Raw genomic sequence first — 13,211 nt, forward strand, 5'->3', positions numbered from 1 at the left:
ACCAGTTAAGAACAGTATACTACTTTATTTTGCCAATGTGGTGTTGAGTTCTGACTCATAGTACCAGCAAGCATCACTACCTACTAAAGCAAAATTATTCATAACTCCAAATTTCACCTGCGTTGTTAGTTTTCATTCCCTGGCACTAATAATCAATTTAATGTAGGTGTGCTTAATATAGATATGTGTTGCACCAGCATAACAGTGTGGCTCAAGTGTGTGCTAATGGTGTTGATATGGTAGTGATTCTTTTTTTTTTTTAAAGATTTTTTTTTTTTTTTTTTTTTTTTTTTTTTCCAGTTAATCAAATACATCTTTTTTTTTTTTTTTTTTTTTTTTTTTTTTTTTTTTAAATTTTTTATTTATGTTCAGCGTAACAGTATTCATTGTTTTTTCACCACACCCAGTGCTCCATGCAATCTGTGCCCTCCCTAATACCCACCACCTGGTTCCCCCACCCTCCCACCCCGCCCCTTCAAAACCCTCAGGTTGTTTTTCAGAGTCCATAGTCTCTCATGGTTCACCTCCCCTTCCAATTTCCCTCAACTCCCTTCTCCTCTCCATCTACCCTTGTCCTCTATATTATTTGATATGCTCCACCAATAAGTGAAACCATATGATACTTGACTTTCTCTGTTTGACTTATTTCACTCAGCATAATCTCTTCCAGTCCTGTCCATGTTGCTACAAAAGTTGGGTATTCGTCCTTTCTGATGGAGGCATAATACTCCATAGTGTATATGGACCACATCTTCCTTATCCATTCATCCGTTGAAGGGCATCTTGGTTCTTTCCACAGTTTGGCGACCGTGGCCATTGCTGCTATAAACATTGGGGTACAGATGGCCCTTCTTTTCACTACATCTGTATCTTTGGGGTAAATACCCAGCAGTGCAATTGCAGGGTCATAGGGAAGCTCTATTTTTAATTTCCTGAGGAATCTCCACACTGTTCTCCAAAGTGGCTGCACCAGTTTGCATTCCCACCAACAGTGTAAGAGGGTTCCCCTTTCTCCACATCCTCTCCAACACACGTTATTTGACAGACAGAGATCACAAGTAGGCAGAGAGGCAGGCAGAGAGGGAGGAGGAAGCAGGCTCCCTGCCAAGCAGAGAGCCCGATGCGCAGCTCGATCCCAGGACCCTGGGATCATGACCCGAGCCGAAGGCAGAGGCTTTAACCCACTGAGCCACCCAGGTGCCCCAATATGGTAGTGATTCTTTACAAAGGAAGCCAGGGAGAACTCTGGCTGACTGACTTTGCCTTGTTCCAAGCTATAGAGGAGATCTTTTTATTTTTTTTACTTTTTAAAGATTTATTTATTTATTTATTTATTTGACAGACAGAGATCACAAGTAGGCAGAGAGGCAGGCAGAGAGAGAGGGGGAAGCAGGCTCCCCGCCAAGCAGAGAGCCTGATGCGGGGCTCGATCCCAGGACCCCGAGATCATGACCTGAGCCAAAGGCAGAGGCTTAACCCACTGAGCCACCCAGGCACCCCTATAGAGGAGATCTTTAGAAACATAGATGTAGCTATAAGAAGATGGACATCTGAATCAAAGGAGAAACGTAGTGTAATGCAATAGAATACTGAACTAGGTGTTGTCCTTTTCTACCATTTGACCCACATCACTTAACTTCTTAAGGCCTGAGTTTCCTCTTTAACTGGTGCTCATGGTTTGGTTTCCTACAAAGACAACAGTGAGTATTCTTCGAGCAGTTTTTCATTATTGTGATAATAAATAACCTGAGTGGACTTGATCAGGCGTAGAGCAGGGAGGTCAGTATGTTTGATTGCCCTGGGTGAAAGCTGCAGTGGGATATTAAAACTCAGAAAAGAGGAGCCCTTATAGACTCTGGTGAGTACAACTATGACTTGAGTAACTTGGATGGGTACAGGTGCCCCCTGGGTGAATAAAGATAAAATTTAAATGTTATCAGGAGACCTGAATTGAAATAGTACTCTCTGAGGTCTGCTGTCAAAAACAAAGTGAGGGCTCTAATGAGGAACTAATCATAATGGGAAGGGGAATCTAGGCAGATGATTAGAACTTAGAAGTACCTTGGAATGCTGGAGATGGCTGATAGTGTAGCTCCATGTCTCTGGAACCTGTTGCCCTCCCAAGATGTAGGTTTGGGGAATAGATTCTGAGCATGTAAAAATGAACTAAAACAGTGGTGATCTAAGAACCAAGGACCAAAGTTCAACATACAAAATAACTGCTTATCCTTATTGTTCTGTTTCTATATGGTTTTTATTTATAAAAAAAAATCTTGATCCAAAAAAAAGATTTGGATCAAGTGACATATAAAAAGTAAAAAATACACGTGACCGTATTTGTACCTGACAATGGTGACGAGATCTTAACCAATTATATCTAATGAACAGTGGCCTGAGTAGATAATCTCTTAAGTTTCTCCAAGTTCTAAAATGTTACATTTTATTTTAAAGATGAGAATAACATGTCACCTAACTTGAACATCTGACTAGTACATTCTTGAATAAGAAAATCTTGATTTATAGTTGTTAGGGTCAGTGATCAAAGGAACGAGACTGATGCAAAGCGAAAGTCAAGCAAAGCTTTATTTCACGCCAGCATCAGAAACCAACCCAGCCGGTAGGGGCCGTCTCTTACGAAGAAGCAACCACGACGACCCCCACGAGGCCGCTCCCCAGATGAGGCCACTCCCAACGACGAAGAGGCAATGACGATGAGGACGACTACGAGGACGACAGCCCCGATGACACAGACTCTGCTCCCCATGATGCTGCTCCCGGCGAGGCCGCTCTGGACGAGGCCACTCCGGACGAGGCCGCTCTTCAGACAGGCCGCTCCTGGGATGGAGGCTGCTCTGGCAAGGCCACTCCCCGCCCAACGACTCTTACAGCTCTTACTGACAGCTCTTAGTGACAGCTCTTACTGACAGCTCTTACAGCTCTTACAGCTCTTACTGCTCCGGCGAGACTGCCCCTACTAGCCTCGCAAACCAACTTTTATAGAGGCACTTTTAGCCTGGCTATACACAGGTAGCCAATGAGATTGCAATACACAAAGAAAACTGCACAGTCATGCTAGATCTGCCACACACACACAAAAAACTGCTAGGTTACACACGGGCGGCCAATTGAATTTCAATTTACCCTAGTAGATATATGCGTGCCCCTCTGATTGGATGTCTTCACCTGGCCTGACCCGCCCTTGTATCTAGGCTTTGCAAGGAAGTTCTTCTGGGAGGGGCAGGGTCAATCAAAGTTCACTGCAACAATATGGCTCCCTCTGATTAAGTAGGCCCTTACAATAGTATTTGGCACAGAAGAGTCTTGAACACTTGGGATGTTTGGGTAATTAAAGAGCAGATGCTTACAGAATGATAGCTTGTTATCTGGTTCTTGACATGTTGTACTTACTTGAACTTTCATTTTTACCCCGGATTTCTCAATAGCAGTGCACATTTCTGGCCGTGTTTGGGGTGTGCCTTGACAGTGATCAAGATGCAAATTACTTGCAAGTATTTATTCAATTCAAAAAGAAAGAGAGCTCCTTACTATACTATTAGCTTATCTAATACATTTATTTTATTTTATTTTAATATTTTAGTGGGTAAGTTTGATGAAAATGGAGATTTTTTTCTTTTTTTTTTTTTGTTCATTGATATATAACAAGTGCCCAGAACAGTGCCTGGAACAAAAGAGGTACTTAAAAAACATTTGCTTCACACAAAAAAACCTGTATATAAAATGCTAAAAGTGTGAAATGTTTCTTCTTTTCTATATCAGTCATACATATTCCCTCCTAGAGTAATGAGCTGTGTGTATTATTATAGGATTCCCAATGTTTATGCTACCTCCCTAAAGCAAGATTTATATTGCTGCCTCTTGCCCGGCTTAAAAGAAATCCTTTGTAAACAGGGGTAGTGAACATTTGACTTGCTGTGGTCATTGCACATGAGCATATACGATGTACACTATGTCCCAACAGAAGCTTGAAGAGTTATTGCATGTTTCTGCGAAGTCACTTGCTCTTTTCCTCTGCCACAAGAGGAAGACATATCCCAGCTAGGACTGCTTTGTCATCCTGGATCCTGGAATGAGAAGGTAGGTGGACAAACCTGGAGCTGATTTGCCATTGCCAGTTGTAACGTGATTGACAACTAACTCTTGATATCACAAGCCAATGGGAACTAATGGTTATTATCTCACCCAAACCTGGTGAGAACCTATATGAATTCTGGAGAAATATGAAAGTTAGCATATAAAAATGATTTAAAGAAAAAGTGTAGGGTGCCTGGGTAGCTCAGGGGGTTAAGCCTCTGCCTTTGGCTCAGGTCATGATCTCAGGGTCCTGGGATGGAGCCCCGCATCGGGCTCTCTGCTCAATGGGGAGCCTGCTTCCCCCTCTCTCTGCCTGCCTCTCTGCCTACTTGTGATCTCTCTCTCTGTCAAATAAATAAATAAAATCTTTTTTTTTAAAGTGTAGTATGTTTTTCTTTATAGAAGTATTAAGGCTGTGTTACAGGAAGTAAGGGACACAAGGTTCATAAATGATAAATATCCTTTGGTAGGATTTTAAGATTTTCAAGTTATCCATTTTCTCAGCTATGTGCCCAGGGATGACACAAAATAAAGGCTTAGTGGATGTTTAATGTTTGAATGCTTTCTTTTGCATTTTGTAGGGGAGGGAGTAGGTAGAGGAGGGATGTTAAAAAAAGAAGCCTGTAGGGGCACCAGGGTGGCTCAGTGGGTTAAGCCTCTGCCTTCAGCTCAGGTCATGATCTCACAGTCCTGGGATTGAGCCCCGCATCAGGATCTCTGCTCAGTGGGGAACCTGCTTCCCTCCCCCACCCCCCCACACCCCCCCAACCTCCCTCACCACCCGCCACCTGCCCTCCACCTGCCCTCCACCTGCCCGTCTCTCTGCCTACTTGTGATTTCTGTCTGTCAAATAAGTAAATAAAATCTTAAAAAAAAAAAAAAAGGAAGGCTGTAGAGAAGAGGGGCAGACTGCAATAACATTGATTCATTTTAGAATATGCTAATTCTTTGCCTTTTAGATACCTATAGAAGTAATGCTGGGGAGAAAGCAGGTGGCAGACACCAGATAGCTTACCTGATAACTACTGCTGCCAATTCCATTTTTGACTCATGATAGCCTTTAAGGAACAGTTTCTTCTTGGGAAACAGGTGTTTAACTTTTAATTTCAATTTGATGCATTTGGTCATTTACTCAGCGTATTTACTGGGAATCCACTGTGTGTTAGACATTGTACCAGGACAAAATATGAGCCATACTCATAAGATTTCACTACTTCAAATTCCACATCCAAGTGATCTATTTACCCCAAATTATTCCACAAATTTTCATATCTAAGATATCTGCTCCAAACACAGTCTAAATTCATCCTCAACACAATTTGAGATCCCTTACCATCTCTTTCCCCATAAGAAGCATAAATAGTGAAGGGGAGAATAGAAGAGGAGGGTCATAAAAGTAGGGCATCTGGGAGCACACTCTAAAAAAGTAGCAGCTTAGCTATAATCTCCCAAGGCAAGAAGAGACTTGTTTAGAGGAAGCAATATGAAATATGCTAAAGAGTGGCATTTCTTTTATATGCCAACTTCTCCAGTACTGCCCCTTCCATCCCAGGTCACAACTTAGGCTTTGTTCCCTGTGATTTTAAGGCCTGGCTTCATCTTGCTCACTACCCCCACACCCAACCCCACTTCAAATTATTCCTTAAATCAGAGCCTTTCTTTTTGGCATTCAGATAAATTGCATCTTTCAGCAATAGGTAAGGATACACACAAACTCAAAACCAAACCTTTACTCATCTTACTCACCCAGTGGGAAATTAGGATGGACTTCAAGTTTGGTTGATCTACCCATCCATTTGTGCACTTAAAACCTCAGGTCCTTTGTATCTTATTTCTCTGCCATTCACGGCTTCATCTGAAAGATGATCATAAGGTAACTGCCAACTGCAATTGCTGCTGCGTGCTTCTTTGTTTCCATCTCATGAGATGAGGATATAGATGATACCAATAGCCTAATTAACAAAGGAGCTCCAGTAGATATATACGCTTAAACCAGATTTTGCAAATTTCTTTCCACAGACCATGGAACATTTATAGAATGGACTATATATGAATTCACCCTGAAAACCTCAGTGCATTTCAAAAAGTAGACATATATAATCATCATTTTCTTTACACTTGGCAAAGTTCTTACTTGATTAATATGGTGGATCTTCTTGCACATTACTTTTATTGACAGCAGGTAATTAAAAATGATTACTTTTGTATTAAAACAGCTTCGGGGTACACAGAAAAATAAAATATATAAATAAAAATAATATTATATAATATTATATATGTATTATATATAATAATATTATAAAATAATATAAATAAAATATATAAATAAAAATATAAAATTTATACAAAATTTTAAAGATAAAGCAGGAAACTCAAAGAAACTGCATTCAGTCAGATGACTTTGAGCTGCCTCTTCTATTTTCAGTTCTTCATTCCTCTCTGCTTACAGGGAAATTGGAAAACACCTTGAGAAAAAATGTGAAAATATTTCTTTTCACAGTTTAGTATAATCTCATCAGCTCACCGCTAGTAAAATGGAGCTAATAGGTTTAAACTGTCATCTCTTTCCCCACCTTTTGCATAGGAAATTAATGAATACTAGCCTATGCTAGACCTAAAGGAGTTTCTCTTATGATGACATTTAGGGCCCTGGGCTTTTTAAAGAAGACTTTATTTTGGAAAGACGACAAAGAAAATTCCCTCAGGGCAAAGGAAACTGCCTATTCAGCAATGCTCTCAGTTTCTCTGGGTAAAAGCTGTATTTTACTTACTCTTGTATTCCTGGTACTTGGCTGAAGACAGAGCACACACTAGGTGCTCCATAAATGTTTTTTAGATACATAATGTAAGCTTCCTCTTACCTGTTGGCAGGTAAGATGGATTTAGGAACCTTGAACCTCTCTTCTTCTGTGAGCACCAGCCCTCAGAGCAGTGGTCAGGGGAAATTTTCCACTCAAGGAAAAAAACAACATACTGCTATCTTTTCTATTTTGGCCTGGGCTCTATGGTTAGGGTGGCCCCTCCCACAGAAGGTGAGCGAGAGGGTACCTGCTGCTCTAGTTGGCAGCAGGCATTCCAGAATAGGAGAATGGATTTGGCATTGTTTACTTTAGACTCCATTGTCTCTTCCAGATGTGGGGGAAGTTAAATAGGGTAAGGAAGGGAGGACTAGAGTCACAATTTAGGAGAAAGATAATTGGAATACATCTTGAAGCCACCTTTCCCCAAATGTTCTCTCCATAGGCAGGGCTAAGGCACAAAGCAGGAGGGGAGTAGCCAGTAGGCTTCAAGGATGAGGGGAGATAATGAACTGAAGAAAAGTAGATTTTAACACTTTTCATCACAAAAAAATTAGTTTCATGACAGATACTAATCAGGGTGTGACAATCACTTTGCAATCTATACGAATACTGAATCACTATGTTGAATACCTGAAACTAATATAATGTTATATATTAATTATACTTCAGTAAAAAATATTTTTAATTAAAATTAATAGAAATTAAGACTAGATCTCAAAAAAGACCTGAAAAAAGTGATGCCCCTCAGAAAGTTGTGTGTGAAACTGTCTACTAACTACATGAAAAAGACCATTCATAAGAAGCTAATTTGAGAATTTTTTTATTAAGAAATATATAGTGTCAATTACAAAGCAATATATATATTTTTAAAAGTGCTTACAAATAAATAAAAAATATATTCCATAAATGTTAAATTATATACATTTTAGCTTTAACAAAGGCACTTCTTCAGAAACTACTTGCATATATATATAACTTGTCAGATTATTTTTAAAACTTGATTTACAATACTTCTACAATATTTTGCTTGGAAATTCTTTCAAATTGCTTCATTAGATGTACAACTTTTTGTGCACCTTTTTTTGCTTTTATTTTCTTCTTTTGCATGTTTTTGGTATGAGAACATAAGAATTATCAGTACATGTAGAAGAAATTCTTGCCTTTAAAACAGATGTTTACATGCTGTTGAGTTCAAGCTTCTCTTGCCTTAAACTTCTCCTTTCCCCTTCTACGTCATGTTTAGATTCTTCCCTTGAAGTAAGGCTTATGTAGGTGCAGCCGAAAATTACCTCACACAGCCAGTGGCTCAGGCATCTCTGCTACATCCTTCTCCATTTGAGGGATAGTATTTCCCCTGCCCACATCAAACAACAGAAGCTTACAAAAGTAAGTTAAGAAACCCTACCATAATTAAAAAAAAAAAAAACTATCAGTGGTCTTTTAAATGTCACAGTTAGAGTTAACATTACATCTACCTAAGATGATTTATTTTGTTGCTATGAAATACAGACCCTGGAAGGTGTATTTTGTTTCTATGAAATGCGACTGAAACGACGCCACAGTTCCATTAAGTATGCAACTTGTTCCCGGCATTTATACGTTGTGACTTCTCTTTTCTTTCTTTTCTTCTTTGCCTGGGTATTATTTGTCTGTGGAATAGGAGAATCAATGGTCAGGACTGTCACTATCTTTAACAACCCTCGAATGGCAGGGTTTTCTTTACACAAATCCATCTCTCAAGTGTGTCCCCAAAACACCTACTCACTGGCTCCTCCTGTGGGCTTTTTCCGGAGGAATGCCCTCCCATCTCTCCACCCACCTACTCTCGGTTCAAGGCCAAGCACCATCTCCATTACAAGGCTTCTGCTCATACTTTTCTTTTGGAAACTCTTCTGGTGCTTCGGAGTGTGTTTCATTTAACTTGGCTCTCACTTACGTGCTGTTTTTATTATTGTGTCATGCTTATTCCCTGTAGTGCTGAGCACAATGTCTTTTACGTAGGAAATGTTGAATATTTATTGAATGACTAAATAAATAATTCGGTTGATGGTTTCATGATCTCTCTGACAAGACCTTCAGTACCTCAAGAACACAGTGTATGCCTCTTTATGGATACAATCCGGTAGACCTATTATTTGGACCCAAAGTTTTCCTCTTTTCTCCCTCCCACCACCTACCACCTTCATGTCCACAGACTAAAGAGGAGTTTAACTTAAAAAAAAAAAATTGTGATAATCTTCCTGTGTGTTCCTTCACCTGAATTGCTCTTGGGTAGTGGCAGATGGGGCCTTCTAAACACAAAGTATTGAGATCAAGCAAATTCATCAGGTTACTAAGCAAAAATCTTATAATCTAAAATCTGCTGAATCATAAATATTATTAGCCTTAGGCTCTCCCTTTGGGCTTGGGAGGGGGCTGAAATAAATTAGTCAGACTTTCCCTTTTTCACAAGCAGTCCAGAACTTGATCTAGATTGTCTTCTATGCTCTTCATATGGATGAATGTTATTATGGCCATCTGTAGATTTGCCAGTCTGTTTGATAGAAGGTATAGAGCCAAACAGGTTTTTCACATGGTTGTCTGGTATTGAGTATTTAACGCATGCCCAATCTGGATGGACCATATGGCTTAATCTTCAACCCCTTAAATAGTGACAAGGCAGCTATACACTTACTGCACAGACTGAGAAAAGTCACCACTTAATAGGCAGGCAGTAGTCACACATACCCACACTTGCCTCTCTTTTCTCTTTTTTAAATTTGTCATCAGGGAGAAAAATGCCCTGTTTTACTTGCCTGGTGAAATAAATATTTACTGAAGACTTTTCATGTGCCAGGCATTACTCTAAGTACTTTAATATCTATTGACTGATTTAATTCTCATAAACACTCTATATGGGATTTGCTAATATGACCCTCATTTTGCAGATGAAACCCATACTGAGCCTAGAAGTTAAGTTAGAAGTTTTGGGGCTAGGATTCAAAGTCAGGCAAGACCTTCTCCAGATTTCCTGCTCCTAACTCTGCACTACTGTTTCTATTTGAAGTTACACATCCATTCAAATGCATGTAACTGCATATACAAAAATCCATTATGTAAAGAGACAGCAATACAAACAATTAAGCAAACGTGGGTAGAAATTAAATGTATAATTTAACATTTTAAGAGAGAAGCACACATTATTAAGTGATAATCTCATTAGGAGCCCATGCATCCGGATTGTGATTTTGAAGGTCTAGGTTGGGTCCTTGGGTGGATAATCACCCTCCCATGCTCGGGCAGCCAGGACGGAGGAGACTCACTGATCATACTTTAAAATACTGCCTAAAGTTGGAACTACAATTCTTCCCAGACAACCAGAACCTTAGAAGTAGATGGGTTTGGGGTCTCTGCGTGAACGTGGGGCTGAATCTACAGCTTTAACCCGGCTCCTTTGCTCTTGGAAAGATAGGTCCCGAATAAAAATCATAACGACTTCTGCAACCAAGTTCCACTTTAAGTAAGGCTAATTCTAAAGCGAGAGTCCAATGTATTGGCTAACCTGCATTCCGGAGTAGCCTGGGCACTGGAGAGTGAGCGTAGCATTAGTTCCTATCGCAAAGATTTCCTTGGCGAGAGACGTGCAGCCGTGGGTGGGATAGAAGGTAATGCGCTCGATTTTAGTAAGGCAATCCGGCTGCTCACGGGCGGAAGGTTTACGAGAAAAGAGAAAAACGCCAGGTAAAACAAACAAACAAACAAACAAACAAACAAAAACAGCCAAAAAAAAAAAAACCCACAGTCGGTAAGAAATGAATGAAAGATGCGGCGGGGGAGGTGCAGGATGGGGAGCGGGAGCCACAACAAACTCGTTTCGAGCGGGAGGAAGAGGTCTCGGTGGAAGAGAGGGAGAAAGAACTCATGGAGGGAGGGGGAAGAGGGCGTTTTGAGGTTGTCGCTCCGCCCGGGTCTCCGGACCCAGGCGACTGCCAAGAGGCGGCGCCCAGAGCCGAGGCTGTGCACCTCGGGAGAGGCTCTGACGTAGTTGCCTGGTCGGGGTTCCCGATTTGCCTTTCCTCCCAGGGGCGCGGGGGGTGGGGTTGGGGGGACTCTCCCGGAATCCCGCTCGCTCCGGGGAGAGACTTCCTTGCCCTAAATTGGAACAGAAGTAGTATCCCAAGCTGGGCACCGGCCCAGGGGTTTCCGGCAGCCCCGCCTCCCTACGTGGTCTGCGACGCCTGGGAGCCTTGCCACGGCCTGCGGTTCTACGCACAGCGAGGACACCCTCTCCCGAGAATGCCTGATGTCTCTCTGGAGAAAACCAGCAGTACTGACCACCCACTCACCGGGTCTTCACAGTAGATGGGATTGTTGAATTCGGTGCTTTTGATCTGGAAGAAAGAAAAAAAAATGACAAGAAGAGTAAAAAGTTAGTTCAAAGGGGAAATCATAAGCCTCCCACGCCAGCCCCCGCTGCAGGCTCCCAGGTTTTAAGGATGCTCTGAAAGCAGTTACCACTTAGGCACTTATTTCCTATGCATCTGTTCTTGTCATTGACAAGGTAGTGAAATCCTCTGAGTTCAGATAGTGCCTGTTACTGTTTGAAACTAGATATCAAAGGATCCTGGTCCTAAAGAGAGACCCTCCCACCACAATCAAACTGGGCATACTTGTATATAGGACTACATAAGTAAGCAACAATACCATCTTTTTGAATGCTCTCATCTGCCTTGTAGCCATTCATGCATTTCACACATGCATGCTCTAGCCAGAAATTAGAATAATCAGGAAAATGATTACTACTATATATTAAAACTATGAAGAGCACCTTATCCCATAATGGCATTCTAAGGCTTCTGTACATTAGAAAGAACCGAAATGCACCTTTCCCAGGACTATTATCTCTAGTTAGGCCTTAGTTCACAAGAATTCCCTCGTTTTTACTCACCTTTCTCTCTCAAGCTCTTTCCCACTGTCTTTCTATTGCACTGATGGAGCAGGACTTTGGCAGAGAATAGACACCTTGATAGATATGTGTGCTCCTTATCAGTATCTGCACACTTAATGTGTGCCAATTTCTAGGTAGTTGTTTGAGAAGCCAATATATTTAAATATCACTTACAAAATTTTTTGACAAAACGCTGGGCAATGATTTTTTCCAAATTATTTTTCTTTCTTTAAAAATTAAATTGTAGCTTGTATATGGGTATGCCTATTCTTTGATGAAAACACATTTGTTTTTTTAAAAATGTTTCTTCACTTACCCCATTCATATATTTCTCCAGGGCTTGATAAATGACTTCCTGATATTTCTTTCTAATCTTTTCAAAGTCACAGTCAGTGAAATTGTAGGACAGTACCAGCCCTACCAGTTGCAAGATGAAGATCTTCCTGAAAAAAACTGACAGACCAACAATAAAGCATCAGGCAATGTACTTGGAAACCCATTTCCACCCTGGTGTCTCACTAAACTCTTTCCATCCACACTAAATCGCCTCTATATCTGCAAGGCCTGCCTTAGAGTTATGTGCCCAGACACCACTCTTTGCCTCTCGTTCCCAGTGCACATGAAGCCCATATTCACCCATGCTGTTGCCTGAAGTTGGAGTCTCCCTGATGCTCCAGAGCTTTCTGGCTCCACATATATAACACCTAAACGCCTACGGGCTCTTTTCTTCTAGGCCAATGATTTTCCTTGATGTCATTCTCTTCCTTTATAGAATTCTGAATTGATTACATGAAAGAAAAACTAAAACTAGCCAAATACATGGAATTTTCACATTGGTAAAATCATCAGGAATTTCCCTCACCTTCCTCCTTTTATGTTTGCCCTAAACCCTTGATGTGTACCTGAAAGTGCTTTAAGAAACAGATACCTGTATCTTTCTCCTACAGGGCCATTTCCATGGCTAAGCCCCTTTCTGACTGGAAAATAAATACCCCCAAAGGGCAACCACTCTAAGGACTAAGTACCGATGCTTACACAGGCAGTACACCCTGAGCATTTCTTTTGGCCACTTTCAACTAGTTCTTTCCATCTGTGGCAACTGAGAAAACACACGTGCTTACTTAATGGGATGTTTTGGAAAGTGGATACAGCCTCAGGCTTGGGCTGCACATCCGAGCGAAGGCATTAAAATGCAACAGTGATCAGAACCTCAGGCATGGGGGTGATAACGAAGTTGAAATGAATGGAACAAGATCTGATGGGGCTCGCCCTCAAAGCACTCACTTTTCAAAGCACCCTTATCCACTTCAGGAAAGAAGCGCCTACTCTTGGCTGATTGGGGGCACCTCAGGGGCTGCGGTCTTCTCTAGCATGTTCTATAGGTGTCAAGA

Source organism: Martes martes (assembly GCF_963455335.1).
Source record: "Martes martes genome assembly, chromosome: 5".
Classification (NCBI taxonomy): Eukaryota; Metazoa; Chordata; class Mammalia; order Carnivora; family Mustelidae; genus Martes; species Martes martes.